Source organism: Lissotriton helveticus, chromosome 5_1 (genome assembly GCF_964261635.1).
Source record: "Lissotriton helveticus chromosome 5_1, aLisHel1.1, whole genome shotgun sequence".
Taxonomy (NCBI): domain Eukaryota; kingdom Metazoa; phylum Chordata; class Amphibia; order Caudata; family Salamandridae; genus Lissotriton; species Lissotriton helveticus.
The window spans coordinates 186,555,827-186,568,411 of record NC_136065.1 but is presented as its reverse complement, the minus strand read 5'-3'; positions in this window follow the sequence as shown (position 1 = coordinate 186,568,411).

Sequence of the window (12,585 nt, the reverse complement as noted above, 5' to 3'; positions counted from 1 at the left end):
GAAGCACCGAGGATGCCCTCCATTTTGTCCAGCAGGACACAGCCAGAGCGTAGAGCCTCAGTTCGGAAGGAGAGGACCGCTTCCAAAACGTTCCCAAAACTGTGAGAGGGAGCACACAATGTATCAGGCATGTTTTCCATTCAGTGAGGCAAGAAACACCAATCACGGCCAAACAGCCACGACACACAGCAGGATGCCCACCATAGCATCGGGCAGGGAGACCCCAGGTAGAAACAGGCGCGCACCATACAAGGACAACCAGGCGTGCTACGATGTCAGAAGCCTGAGCCTGGGCGCAGACAGTAGTGTAGTCCGACCAGTACGCCGTCCGCTTAGTTTCGATTGCTCGGCCAGCTCGAAAGTACAGCGGCAATAGCGGGGCGAAATGCAGGCAATAAGCACACAAATCACAGTGCGAGTGTCCGTAGCGTCAAAGTTGTAGACTGGCGCAGTCACCGCAGAGCCAAAAGCGCAGCAGGATGCGAGCACGGGGTCCGCTGGCCGATGAGAGCCGCCAATCGGGACCTCACCGTCCCCAAGTCCGGGAGAGCGCGTCTGTTGACCGGCCTCGATAGTTGCGCGAGGCCCCGGTCTGTACGCTGATGCGGGCCGCCAACTGCGTCCAAGTATTTCTCCGACTTGCCAAGGAGCAAAAGCGTCAGGATTTCGTGGCGGGACAGTAGAGTACGTCCGCTGTCGAAATCAGCCACTGCGTTACAGGATATCAGGCAGGAGAGACTTGAAGGCGGAGACGGTCCCCGGAGCCGAGGGACTACACGTCCGCTCCGAGCGCCATCTTGGCTCCTCCCCCCCCTGTCCCTTTTATTAACCCCTGCCTTGCCGTCACCCATTCCACGCCACCACCACGCGGTTCAAGGGCACAGCAGAGCCATCTTTAATTGCCGTAAGTGGCAAACGCCTCCCACATCCGCCCCGTGCACGTCTGCTGCGTGTTGTTACATTAGTTGTCTGTGATCGCGAACACGTCGTTCATGACAGGGGACATCATTAGCCTTCAGGCCGTGGGGGAAGGTGGGCGGAAAAAGTGTTATCAGCGAAGAGCTAATGAGGGCGGCTGGTCAGGCCTCAACGCCCCGGCTGAATTTGCTCAATGGGATTAGAGCCAGAAAATGGAAAAAATAATAATAAAGGAATGAAAAAAGAAGCATTTGCCAAATGAACAAAGGGACTAGCAGCGCTATGAAAAAAATCCGTAGCTTATAGCGTGAGTCGTTTGAGGAGGAAGGTCTGCGGAGACCACTTACAAGGCGTAGGATGGAGACGGCGGAGCGCGCGCGACTGAAAAGCAATTCCCTGCAGCTCGTCCTGGTTGGGATTGTCTGGCTCGAGATATGTTTTATCCAAATGATGCTCGGTTCTTTCATTTTTCTCTGGGCTCCTCTTTTTCGACAGGCGGGTCCTTCGCTGGCACGTGAAGCGACTCGCCTCGGTTGCACGCCCCTTCCCCCGCGCCGCCCGGGTCCCCGGCTCCCTGAAGCGGTTGCGCTCCATTACGATGGAGCGGATAGATTAGGGGGCCACAGTTGCTGCTGATATGGATGAACGTCAGCCTCGGAATAAATTGATTTCCATTCCCTGCCCCGGGAGTGATGTATGAACTGTCTCCAGCCCCTCCATGTTCTGAATCCTCGCTCAGTTCATCGCCTCCCCATCCTGGCCAAGTGGTCCCCTCCCTGAGAATTGATGAGCGCGGTTGATGCTGCGGCTGTCGAGGGCTTGCAACGCTCCAAAGCACAGCGTTCAGTGTTTTTTACTCCTTGTACTCTCGTGAAAATGTACACAGAAAATCCAACGAAAGTTTTGTGCACGTTTCTTAGGTTAACTTAATTATACCAAATTATTTCACTTTTATGGCAACTATGTAAATGGGCTAAAATGGGGTATGTGGAAAAAAAGTGCTCTGCCTGTCCAGCTATGTAGCACCCATTCTGCAGGCTGCAATTTCTGAATCGAATCGACTCAATAAAGACGGCACACACTTCAATTTGATTTCACAGAAAATTGCCCATTCTCCCTATAATTAATGAACTACAAAACCCAGGGCCTCAGTTTCAAGCCCCTTGCACTGCCGCTGCGTCACTTTTTTTGACACAGCGGTGGCACAATCAGCGCAACCTTACTGCTCCTTATCTACAAACTGACGCATAGGTCCAATGCATCAGTTTGCAGAGGTCTGTGTCACATTATACCTGCAACAGGTATAATGCATGCAGGGTAGGCATTCCCACTCAAAAAGCCACATAGAAGTGGTGCAGTGGAATTTACAACATTTTACTGCGTCACTCTATGACTTGGCTGCATCAAAATCCTTATGCCTGCTCAGAACAGGTGTAAGGATTGACACAGGACTTTTACAATGGGACTCGCCTATGTTGTTTGATGCATTGCTGAAGTTACGTCACTTTTACGACCAACTCCAGTAATGCATCACCTTTATGCCAACACATCTTTCAGAAGTTCTGACATATCTGTTAATCCTTGCGCCTCTATTATTAAAATGTGTTACAGCAAACAAATGATGGACGGAATGCTGACAATGCAAACATTCTCCCCCAGTCAAAAGATCTGGGTTAAATCCATCGTTTTTTGTTTTGCCCACTACGGCATGCCAGTTTGGACCCAGCCATATGCAAATCAGTCTTGACCCTGTGTCCCATGGGAACAGTCCAGACCAAACTGCCAGGCCAGATCCTCCCTGGGCGGAAACAAGCATCCTGGGACCAGTTTCAGGGTATGTCACCCTTCTTCAGCCAGGCTTGAATCTAGTGGCACAGTGAACAAGGGACCCACGTCTGTGCATACCCATCCTACTTAGGGTGAAAAGTGTAAAAGCAAACAAATGATGGAGGGAATGCTGACAATGCAAACATTCTTCCCCAGTCGAAAGATCTGGGTTAAATCCATCATTCTTTTGCCCACTATGTGGTTCCCATTGCAACGGAATGCGTTTTAACATCATACAAACTCCTAGGGAAACAGCCACTAAAACGCGGCCATTTCCATGCATACCCGTAACCACGCATGCATTACAACGCGTGAATGGTTACCACACATAGGGGTCGATCAGGATGGCGGACGGAAGAGCCACCGCGGCCCTGGAGTAGGCGGAAAAAGCCTTTTCCGCGTCCGCCTGCCGCGGATACTCCGTCCGCCATATCAGGATAGGAAAACGTGTCAAATTTCCGTCCGCGACGGAAAAACACGCTCCGCCGGCCAACTACACACGACCACGCGGCGGACGGAACACATCCAAACGCTCCGCCGTACGCACTGACGTCGAAGACCGTCCCCCAAATCAAGATGGCGGAAAACACACATAAAACCGCTGCGGAAAAACAACCTGTCTTAACACGGCGGAATCCCCACAGCGAACATAGGTGACACAGCCGAGATACCCACCGCAAGCTGACCACCACCATGGACCCGGCGCTACACGCTTTCCCGATGCTCTTCGCGATCCACCACGTCCTAGTCATGGCCTACTATGGACGACGACGCAGGTAAGGTACAAACCATTGGCTGTCTGGAGGGGAATACCAGCAAGGGACGTGACGTAGGGAGGGGGAGTGTCATGTTACCGAAACCACTGATGAGAAGCATATACGAATACACATTAGCAGTACGCAAGCAGGAATGACAACGACAGACCACGAGACTTGATAGACTACCTTTATTGTCAAATAATAGGGGTCAAATCACAGTGTATGCGTGAACATGGGCAAAGTGGGCACCAGAGCAGGTACAACATAGCAGGTAACGAGAGGGCAGCATGCAGTATCAGAGCATCAACAGGGCATTGTGCATTACAGAGCAGGTACATCAGAGGCAGGTAACGAGAGGGCAGTATGCAGTATCAGAGCATCAACAGGGCATTGTGCATTACAGAGCAGGTACATCAGAGGCAGGTAACAAGAGGGCAGTATCAGAGCATCAACAGGGCATTGTGCATTACAGAGCAGGTACATCAGAGGCAGGTAACGAGAGGGCAGTATCAGAGCATCAACAGGGCATTGTGCATTACAGAGCAGGTACATCAGAGGCAGGTAACGAGAGGGCAGTATGCAGTATCAGAGCATCAACAGGGCATTGTGCATTACAGAGCAGGTACATCAGAGGCAGGTAACGAGAGGGCAGGTTGCAGTATCAGAGCATCAACAGGGCATTGTAGAGTACAGAGCAGGTACATCAGAGGCAGCACAACTACGTGTCCCTACCAACCCGTCACAGGGACCACAAGAGTGCCACGCAGTTCCCAATGGACACACCATGTGAATTAACATTTGAGTGAAGTGTACAGCACGTCACATCACAGAATCAGGGGGGACTGCGTGAACTACCTGCCTCGGACACACTGGCAGCACCAGCAACAGGAGTGTGAGACACAGCCACAGCCCGATTGACACACACATGGGCCACGGACCCAGACACACTGGCAGCACCAGCAACAGGAGTGTGAGACACAGCCACAGCCCGAGTGACACACAAATGGGCCACGGACCCAGACACACTGGCAGCACCAGCAACAGGAGTGTGAGACACAGCCACAGCCCGAGTGACACACACATGGGCCACGGACCCAGACACACTGGCAGCACCAGCAACAGGAGTGTGAGACACAGCCACAGATGTAGTCACTGACACGTGAGCCACTGACCCAGACAGACTGCCAGCACCAGAAACAGGAGTGTGCAACACAGCCACAGATCTTCTAACTGACACGTGAGCCATAGACCCAGATACACTGCCAGGACCTGCAACAGGAGAGGGCACAACTGACACTGTGCCACCATCTGATACATGAGAGTCAACTGCACCGGCGCCACTGGGACAACTGAAATGATGAGCCACAGGGCTGTATGGGCCAGGAGGCAGGGTGGGCCTGGGAGCTGGGGATAGCTCACCTAGAGCCAAATCAGGGTTTGCAGGTGTCAATGGTGTGTGTCTGCGTTTCTTAGGGAGGTGTGAGTGCACCCTGGACAGGACAGGACTGCCAAGTGGTGGGGACTCCAAAGAATCACCACCCAGCATAGGTGGAGCAACTGCTGCCGGGGATCTGGTTTCGGGGGACGTGCTGGAGCCTGCTTGTCGTTTGCTCTGTGCCTGCCGCCTGGACTCGGAATGATGTGTAATGGGGGATGCAACAACAGGGGACACCCTCCTCTGCTTCTGACTGGCCTGGATGGGAGTGGAGGTATGGGGGGACTCCGCCGCGGAGACATCAGTTTGGCGTTTAGTAGAAAACATCAGCCTCAGTGCAGCCAGGGGTGAAGTATGCCTGTCCTTGATTGCGCCATTGTCCATGCTAGATGCCTTGTCCGTAGGATGTGCCTTATCCTTAGGTGGAGTGTTGTCTCTGGATGTAGCCTGTGCCCTGCTCGCCGCCCTGTTCCTGCCAGCAGACTTGTCGTCTGTGGTGCACCTGCCTCCAGCAGACACCTGCTCCCTGTGTGTGTCGCTGCCCTTGGGAGTGTTCCTATCCACTGCTGTGGGCCTGCTCTTGGGAGTCTCCCTGCTCTTAGTAGGTGCCTTAGTCTTCTCACTGTCCTTGGGAGTGTTCCTATCCACTGCTGTGGGCCTGCTCTTGGGAGTCTCCCTGCTCTTAGTAGGTGCCTTAGTCTTCTCACTGTCCTTGGGAGTGTTCCTATCCACTGATGTGGGCCTGCTCTTGGGAGTCTCCCTGCTCTTAGTAGGTGCCTTAGTCTTCTCACTGTCCTTGGGAGTGTTCCTATCCACTGCTGTGGGCCTGCTCTTGGGGGTCTCCCTGCTCTCAGTAGGTGCCTTAGTCTTCTCACTGTCCTTGGGAGTGTTCCTATCCACTGCTGTGGGCCTGCTCTTGGGGGTCTCCCTGCTCTCAGTAGGTGCCTTAGTCTTCTCACTGTCCTTGGGAGTGTTCCTATCCACTGCTGTGGGCCTGCTCTTGGGGGTCTCCCTGCTCTCAGTAGGTGCCTTAGTCTTCTCACTGTCCTTGGGAGTGTTCCTATCCACTGCTGTGGGCCTGCTCTTGGGGTCTCCCTGCTCTCAGTAGGTGCCTTAGTCTTCTCACTGTCCTTGGGAGTGTCCCTTACCTCTGCTGTGGGCCTGCTCTTGGGAGTCTCCCTGCTCTCAGTAGGTGCCTTTGTCTTCTGACTGGCCTTGTCCAAGGAACAGTCCATGGACATGTGAGTATCCCTTGCCTTCGGAGTACCTTTCGTGTTGAATGCCTGTGTAGCTCCGGAAGGCATGTCCCCCAACAACACTTGTGGATCCTGTGTGTGTACTCCAGTGCATCTGACGTCGTCTACGTGAACAGATTTAGCTGATCTAGGGGATGGGGTCTGTGCCCTGCGTGCCCTGACGTGCTGTCTGACGCTGCTTCTAGTGCAATAACCTGTATTTGAGTCCTGCTCTGAATAATCACTACCCCCTGAGACATCCAGCGGTGTAGATGGGGAAACAGAAGTAGCACCCTGTTCATTCGACTGTACTATTGCAGACGACACACTGCTTGCCAATGACTGCACTGTCCTGTGTAGACCTGCAAGATCGCCATGCATCCCTTCCATGAATGCCACCACCTGCCCCAACTTCCTATCATGATCCTGGAAAGCATTTGTCATATTGGTCTGACCCACACACAGCTGTCGCAGCAGATCAACGGCCTCAGCACACAGTGCATTTTGGCTCACCGTGGCAGGGGCAGCGGTGCCTGCACCGAACGCCACTCTGCTCCCCCTACTCCTTCGGCCACGAACAATACATGGTGCAGTTGGCGGAAGTGTGGGCCCTGTGTGCTGTCTTCCGACAGAAGGTGATGAGTGCCCACTCCCAGTCTGTGACAACAGTGCAGGCTCACCAAGAGTGTCCGACGAGGAGGACGATGGTGTCTCCACATGCGAGTCCTCAGGGACGGTCCTGTCCCCCTCTCCGGCGCTGGCCTCCTCCGTGTCAGTCTGCGTGTGTGCGAAGTCTGAGCCGGACTCATTTCCTCGGCTACTCTCCACCGTCTGTGGCTGAGTGTCCTCTGTCAAAGCTGAAATGCACAGAAAAGATGTGTGAGTCATGGGCACACTCACGTACAGAAGGAACAGGATAGCCAAATCACATAGCAGACAAAGGTTCATGAGCCCTCAGCCTGCACATGGCCCACCCCTACCAGTCATCCTCACATTTTCTGCCATGGGGACATGGACCACTAGGGGATGTGCTTTAACACTCAACTACTAAGCAAGTGGCGTGTCAACATGGCGGACCTGGATGTCAAATGAGTACCACCCAATGGGACCAAAATGCCATCACAGGCATACATACGCAACACGGAACTCAATAGTGTGTCTGTGCACCAATACATGCATAGCACTCACAAGTTTCCTACACAGACAGTATGCTCACCGCTAGTTTGCTGTTGATCGGCACTCAGACGTTCGGCCAGTTCAGGATGCGTCACTGCAATGATACGGTGCATGAGAGGGGTCATGGAGCGTCGGGCCAGACGGGGCGTCCTTGGAATCAGGCCCAGTGTTACTTCCGCTACATTCTTGCTCAGCCTGGAAATGTCGTCCCAGCGTTTGTGGCAGTGTGTATGTCGTCTGTTGCACACCCCCAATGCCCGTACTTCCCGTGCTATGGTCCTCCACAGGTCCTTGCGAAGGTGCAGCTTGACCTACCATGATGGGAGACAAAAGGGTTTAAGTCAGTGGACAGGTGGCCTGTCACACACATAGGGGCAAGACGTTACTGTCAGCAGCCATGCACAATCAGGAACATATGTCTAGCCCACACTACACAGCTAAGATATAAATAGGCCTGATCATTTGGCCCCCTCATGCACACCAACATGTCCCACACTGCACTTACCACCCGTCCCGGTGCGCCGTAGAGGCGTCCATAGTTGCGGAGTACACCGTCCACGAGGACATCAAGCTCCGCGGCGGTGAAGGGTCGAGACCGGATCTCTTTGCCTCTCGACATGGCAAGATCACGGAGTATGGCACTAGAGCAGCAGTCGGTGGTCAGCTCAGCAGCAGCAGCAGCAGGTCGAGGTGATGGTCACAGGCAGCAGTCGGTGGTCAGCTCAGCAGCAGCAGCAGCAGGTCGAGGTGATGGTCACAGGCAGCAGTCGGTGGTCAGCTCAGCAGCAGCAGCAGCAGGTCGAGGTGATGGTCACAGGCAGCAGTCGGTGGTCAGCTCAGCAGCAGCAGCAGGTCGAGGTGATGGTCACAGGCAGCACTGGTCCCCAGGGTAGGAAGTTTCATGTTGGCCAAGACACATATATAGGGCCCTCAGCACGTGTCAGTGGCATACGTCGCCAGCAATTGGTCAGCCCTGGAAGCGTGATCGTGAAATGGGCCAATGACTGGCCCTGTTGTTGCGGTGCACAGCTTCCGCTACTTGCGATTGGCCGTATGCGGCCAGCGTCCCTCTTCCCATTGGCTGCATGTGCAGGGACCGTGACGGGCACACATCGGCAACCGCACGTGCAAGCTTCAGGCACGGATGCTTCAGTTGCAACAATGTACTATCACTGGCGCCTCCATGGCGGGGCACGTACACAGCGGGGGAGGTGCAGGCCTATACACCCTGCAGATGTACTCAATGGACATGCCAGTTCATGACCCCCCTTACAGTCACCTTGCATCATCCACCGTACACCGGCCGGAGCGGCCGGCCCATGAACATCCGCCGTGCCCGGCCATGAACACAACCGCCATGGCCGGGACCGGCGGTTGTTCATGGCCGGGCACGGCCATGGCGGTTGTGTTCATGGCCGGGCACGGCGGTTGTTCATGGCCGGGACCGGCGGTTGTTCATGGCCGGGCACGGCCATGGCGGTTGTGTTCATGGCCGGGCACGGCGGTTGTTCATGGCCGGGACCGGCGGTTGTTCATGGGCCGGCCGCTCCGGCCGGTGTACGGTGGATGATGCAAGGTGACTGTAAGGGGGGTCATGAACTGGCATGTCCATTGAGTACATCTGCAGGGTGTATAGGCCTGCACCTCCCCCGCTGTGTACGTGCCCCGCCATGGAGGCGCCAGTGATAGTACATTGTTGCAACTGAAGCATCCGTGCCTGAAGCTTGCACGTGCGGTTGCCGATGTGTGCCCGTCACGGTCCCTGCACATGCAGCCAATGGGAAGAGGGACGCAGGCCGCATTCTGCCTTTGGGAAGTAGCGGAAGTTGAGCACCGCCATGGCGGCGCCAAATATGTGATCTTGTCAGACGCTGCACCGTGATGTGTTGTGTGCAGTTGCGTCATGAGGGATGTGAGCGTGATTGTGAAAGGTCATATGTCATACAATATAGCATGTGTGTCCATACAATGGACATCGGTCGGCACACAATGGCCAACAGATGTGCATTCGTACGTGTTGACGTCGGGTTTGACCCTACAGACGTTGTTACATCTTCACAACTACACAGTACATCACGGCTGTGTGGCCAATTCATGCATCTGTTGTCGGTTTATTGTTGTGTCGAGGTGACTACAGTGGTGGTGGTACACATGCATTCCGTGTATGTGATTTATACGTTCTGTCACCATGCATGTCATTACCGTATGCACATCATCATTGGTGGTGGCATTTGTGCTTGATGACATGGCGTGTGTAAACTTATCGTTTGTGTGCATGCAGTTGCATGAGTGTCTGTGATGTGTCTACGATACATTAGGGTGACGACTGGAGTTATGTCAGTAAGGTACACATGTGATGGAGTTGTACACGTATGCGTCGTTTGTACGTTGACCTAAGTTACATCTCTCTCCCACACAGGAGGGCTCCAAATGTGCATCGCCCATACACTCAGCTGGAGGATATGGTAGACGAGGAGGTGATTCGGAAATTCAGGCTGGATCGACGTCGGTTGCTGGAGCTTGTGGCTCAATTGGCTCCTCATCTGCAGCCACGTAGAACGTATCCTGGCTCGTTTACACCCACTGCAAAGGTCATGGCGGTACTACATTTCTTCGCTACTGGCACATTTCAGTATACAGTTGGAGGTGCCGGGGGTATGTCACAGGCAATGTTCAGCACGGTTCTTCGGGATGTGTTAACAGCTATGATGCTGTACAAGGATGAGTACATACATTTCCCACGTCCGGAAGAGTTGCCAGCTGTCAAAGCTGGTTTCTATGCACTGGGCCACATACCTCACGTTGTGGGCTCAATTGATGGCACGCACATCGCGCTCATTCCACCACGGGCACGCGAACAAGTGTTCAGGAATCGCAAACACTTTCATTCGCTGAACGTGCAGGTGGTGTGCCTGGCGAGCAACATCATCTCCCATGTGTGTGCAAGATTTCCTGGATCCGCACATGACGCCCACATCATGCGAACCAGCAATGTCCCACGACTCATGGCAAATCTGCCACCCGGTCAAGCGTGGCTTGTTGGTGAGTGTGCAGTGGGGACTCTTGTGATCTCTGTGTTGCATGGGGTACCCACCATATCTTGTTCTGATGTTTGTCTCTGTCATCCCCCTACATAGGCGACTCGGCTTACCCAAACCGGCCCTGGCTCCTCAGTCCCCTACGTAATCCGAGGACGGCGGGTGAAATGCGGTACAATGAGGCACATGGAAGGACACGGAGAGTCATCGAACGTACCTTTGGACTGCTGAAGTCTAGGTTTCGGTGCCTCGATAAGACCGGAGGGGCACTGCCTTACTCACCAGGAAAAGTATGCAAGATCGTGATTGCCTGCTGCATGCTCCACAACCTGGCAGTACGCAATGACATTGAACTGCTGTTGGACCCTGAAGACGAAGGAGTTCCTCGGCCTCCCATCCCACCCATGTCGACTGATGAGGATAGTGGTGAGGAGGAAGGTGTGGACCAGAGGCGCCAGCTCATTGATCGCTACTTCCCTTGAATGTGAGTATCTACCTCTAGTGGCGGTTGACAATGCCTCATGTATGTTTTCTGGTGTTGTGTGGATATGGGGTTATTCAGCTGGGTGTGGTTTGTGATGGTTGCACATGTGTGTCTTCATGTCTTTGGACATAGGAGTGTCCATGATGTGTGTGCTCCCATCCCATGCTTGTGTGATGGTTGTCGTTTGTGTAATGTTGCTGTGCATTGTGTTGTGATGTGTGTGAATCTCTTTACTGACGTGTGTTTGCTGTCTCTGGTTTTCTCTAGGTCACTCCCGCAGCGCCATGATCATGTGCGACTATGATCCCTGTACCTGTTTACGTCTGTATCTGATGGCAATCATGTGAATAAACATGGAGGCAAAACATCATTGTGTGAGTAAATGCAATTTATTGACAGGTTGTGCTTTTGTGCTGGTGAATATTTACAAGTAAGTGGGAGGGAGGGAGTTGGAGTTGTAGGTAATGGCAGATGAAATGTCCGTGCTGACACCACATTGGGGGGTGTCAGGCTAGTCCAGCAGACCAGTGGCAATGATTGTCTATGTGGGACAGGATGGTTTGCAGGGTGAATGTCTGGCACAGGCAGTGGCATTGTCAAGGTCGTCCCCTCTTGGAGCGTGTGCCTGGCGCTCCAACACTGCTCTCAGCAACTTCCTGCCTCGGCCGCCCCCTCCGTCTCGGAGGTGGTACAGAGGCAGCTGGGAGGGCAGGTTGGTGATGGGCCACATCCGTCGCCAGGGGCTCAGGTGGTGGTGGCGGCGGTGGAGGCGGAGGCGGAGGTGACGGGGGAGGCGGAGGTGACGGTGGCGGTGGCGCTGACACACATGGTGGAGGGGGGGGGGTTGTTCCGGGCAACCCATTCCCTCCACATCGTTGCCTGCTGGCCCATGATCACCAACATCTGGCCAAGGATGCCAGAGATCTCGCGCAGGCTGTTGGTGTTGTCCACTGAGTCCTCGTGAACACGATCAGCGTTTGCCTGGGACCGGTCGTATGAGGCCTGGCACCTGGCAAGAGCTTGTAGGGACTGTGCCACTGGCTCGGGTAGCTGTCCCTCCTCTGACCGGCGGTGTGTGGGTCGCCTGATTGGCAGTTGTCCCGTTGCCTGTGTTTGTGGCCCACTCACCCTGCTTGTGTGTGGGGCCGTTGGACCAGCGTTGCGCGCTGGGTCATGCTGGGTGGCACCGGCAGGAGTCGTGGTGCTCGTGGTAGTGGTGGTAGTGGTGGTACTGGTGGTACTGGTGGTACTGGTGGTGGTGGGGACTGTGCAGATCACAGAGACGGGTGCCGCGGGAGTCACACATGCGACGTTGGTCGGTCCCGGGAGTCCCTGTGAGCCAGATGGCCCTGGCTGCGTGCTTGGTCCCGCTCCATCCTCCGCCCCGGAGCTGCCTGTGTCGTCGTCGGCAGAGAGTCCTGTAGGTGTGGGAGGCGAGGCTGGCGGCCGGGTACTGCTTTCCCCAGTCAGTTGACGATCACCTGAGGGACAAGATCGAGCAGGTCAGTAATGTGGACAGTACATGGTTACATTGATTTGTAGACATTTCTGTTTCCTGTCGCACACACCCCACCCTCCACCACCACCGCCACCCTCCCCGTGCACATGGGGGCCTGTTGGGAGTTGTAGTTTGGGCCTCTCACACACCCCACCCTCCACCACCGCCACCCTCCCCGTGCACATGGGGGCCTGTTGGGAGTTGTAGTTTGGGCCT